The sequence below is a fragment of the Mus caroli genome, unplaced genomic scaffold (genome assembly GCF_978045245.1).
Source record: "Mus caroli unplaced genomic scaffold, Mus_caroli_1 scaffold_5, whole genome shotgun sequence".
Lineage (NCBI taxonomy): Eukaryota > Metazoa > Chordata > Mammalia > Rodentia > Muridae > Mus > Mus caroli.
The window spans coordinates 153,836,965-153,839,549 of record NW_028227260.1 but is presented as its reverse complement, the minus strand read 5'-3'; the positions used below and the strand labels follow the sequence as shown (position 1 = coordinate 153,839,549).

The 2,585-nt window shown below is 40.5% G+C and overlaps 1 pseudogene; it reads right to left on the bottom strand.

Annotated features, from left to right (window-relative positions):
- Positions 1-1,344: 1,344 nt before the first annotated feature.
- LOC110289246 (developmental pluripotency-associated protein 4 pseudogene) lies at positions 1,345-2,169 on the bottom strand (annotated as a pseudogene).
- Positions 2,170-2,585: the final 416 nt, after the last annotated feature.

Sequence of the window (2,585 nt, the reverse complement as noted above, 5' to 3'; positions counted from 1 at the left end):
GAAGGAAGGTTGTGGTCTAAGAAGTAAATAGAGTAAATACTTTGAATAACAGCTGCATTACTCCCACACACAGGAATTCACAATGGCCTAGAAGAAGGTGGATTATACAATAGACTAGAATTAGAACTATGGCAAGGGCATAAACCCCTTGCCGGTGGCTTCTAAAAATAAGCTAACCTTAGGAGGGTCTGCTTTTTATGTCAGTTGTAAACACTGCCTGGTGCCTGTCAGCTTTTAGGTAATGCATTTCCAGTTTCGTGTAAAGAGTCATTTTTGCATTGGGAAACCTCAGTGTACTTTGGATGACCTTAATGTATCACCTAACTACCTTATTTTCTTCTGTAATATAAGTCTGATACTTGCTTTGAGATATTACACTTAGATCCAACACTCTCTGGTGTTCATGTCTGTTAATCACCCTGACGACTCCTTGCCTACCTGAGTACCAGAACACTGATTCTCCCCTGGTTTGAGGGACCTACTGAGCCCAGTCTGCAGCACTGCCTTTAGTATTCTTTCTTTGTTTTGTGAATTTGGTGTTTTGACTATTATGTGATGGGAGGACTTTCTTTTCTCATCCAATATATTTGGACTTCTTTAGGTTTCTTATATGTTTATGGGCATCTCTTTCTTTAGGTTAGGGAACTTTTCTTCTATAATTTTTTTTTTTAAGATTTATTTATTTATTTTTTATGTAAGTACACTGTAGCTGTCTTCAGATGCACCAGAAGAGGGCATCAGATCTCATTATGGGTGGTTGTGAGCCACCATGTGGTTGCTGGGATTTTTGAACTTTGGACCTTCAGAAGAGCAGTCGGGTGCTCTTACCCACTGAGCCATCTCACCAGCCCCTATAATTTTTTTTGGTGTAATATTTTACAACATCAGAAAACATACCTAAGTACTAACCACTAACAAGATACTACACCCCAGGGAAGAGGACATGCAGAACCTACAAGGACAAACTAAATCTTTATAGTTGACCACTGAACTGGCTGTGACCATGTTGTGCTGGTGACAGAACGAGTAACTCTTGTATCTGGAGATGTCATACTCCTGCCCCAGGACCTACTTGCAACAAAACACATAGGACACTTTTTTATGTTCACACAAATGTAGGAGGCCACTCCCAGTGTTCACTCATCAAAATGAGCAAAGCTGGACCTTTTACTAGCCTCACTGGCTCTTTTCAAACTGCTTGTACTTAAGAATCAACTAACGTAAAATATCTCATAATTGCTGGGTGAGAAAGGCACCTTCAAAGGCAGAGATGTGGATTTATTTCCATCAGTCTCATTATCAGCTGCAGCTTTGCCGATCATGCCACATGAGTGATGCCAGCAGCTAGCCCAAATTTAAGATATCTCTCCTTTTCACTTCAAGGATCTTGATTAAGATGTTCCTGTAGACACACTTAGGGCACAGCATGTTGTCTTCCAGGTGTGTGAGTGGGGTGGAAATATGGACTCCAGAATCAGGAAGAGGGCAATCACTTTCCATTTCTTATCAGGTACCCAGGCTTGTCCATCATGGAACTGCAGCAGAACCCAAGCACTTGAATTCTCAGGAACTACACACCACATTTCCCCATAGATCTCTGATGTTCCATTGGCTGGCACTGCCTCGAACTTCTTAGCACTGGCTGTAATTCTGGCCCAAGATGTCAATACTGCCTCTTAGGCAGGAGTAGTCACAACCATGGTGCTGACTTCCTCATAGAGCATAGGAGGATCAATTAGGGCAGGTATCTGCTCCTCTGGTACAGTGACAATTTCAAGGAAAATCACCTTGAGATTCTCTCCCTTGTTCAGTCTTCAGTTTTTTGTTTGTTTGTTTGTTTTTTGTTTGTGTGGTTGGTTGGTTTTTTGGTTTTTTGTTTGTTTGTTTGTTTTGTGAGATATCTTCATCTTGGTCTCTTTGGCTGAATCAGGAACATTCTTCAACTCAAGCATCCTACAAGTGTGCCCTGATGTCTCAGTGTCTTGTGATTTTTCCCCTTTGATTTACAACTATTATCTTTCTCTGAATTTTTTTTTGTTGCTGCTGTTCCCTCCCCCCACCCATTGCTTTAGTCTTTGCAGAAGACATGCTCAGTTGACTCAACATCTGACATTCCACTTATTCCCTCAGATCTTCTGCTTTCTGCTTCTTGCTTCCATCAGTCTCCATATTGAGATTAGATGAAACCTCCCTCTTTTATAATTCTGTTGAAGATATTTACTGGCCCTCTAAGTTGGGAAGCATTGCACTCTTCTATACCTATTAAACTTAGGTTTGATCTTCTCATTGGGTCCTGGATTTTCTGGATGTTTTGGGTTAGGAGCTTTTCATGTTTTGCATTTTCTTTGACTGATGTGTCAATGTTTTCTATGGTATCTTCAACATCTGGAATTCTCTCTTCTATCTCTTGTATTCTGTTGGTGATGCTTGCATCTATGACTCTTGACCTCTTTCCTAGGTTTTCTATATCCAGGGTTATCTCCCTTTGTGATATCTTTATTGTTTCTGTTTCCATTTTTTAGATCCTGGATGGTTTTGTTCAATTCCTTCACCTGCTTGTTTGTGTTTTCCTGTAATTCTTTAAG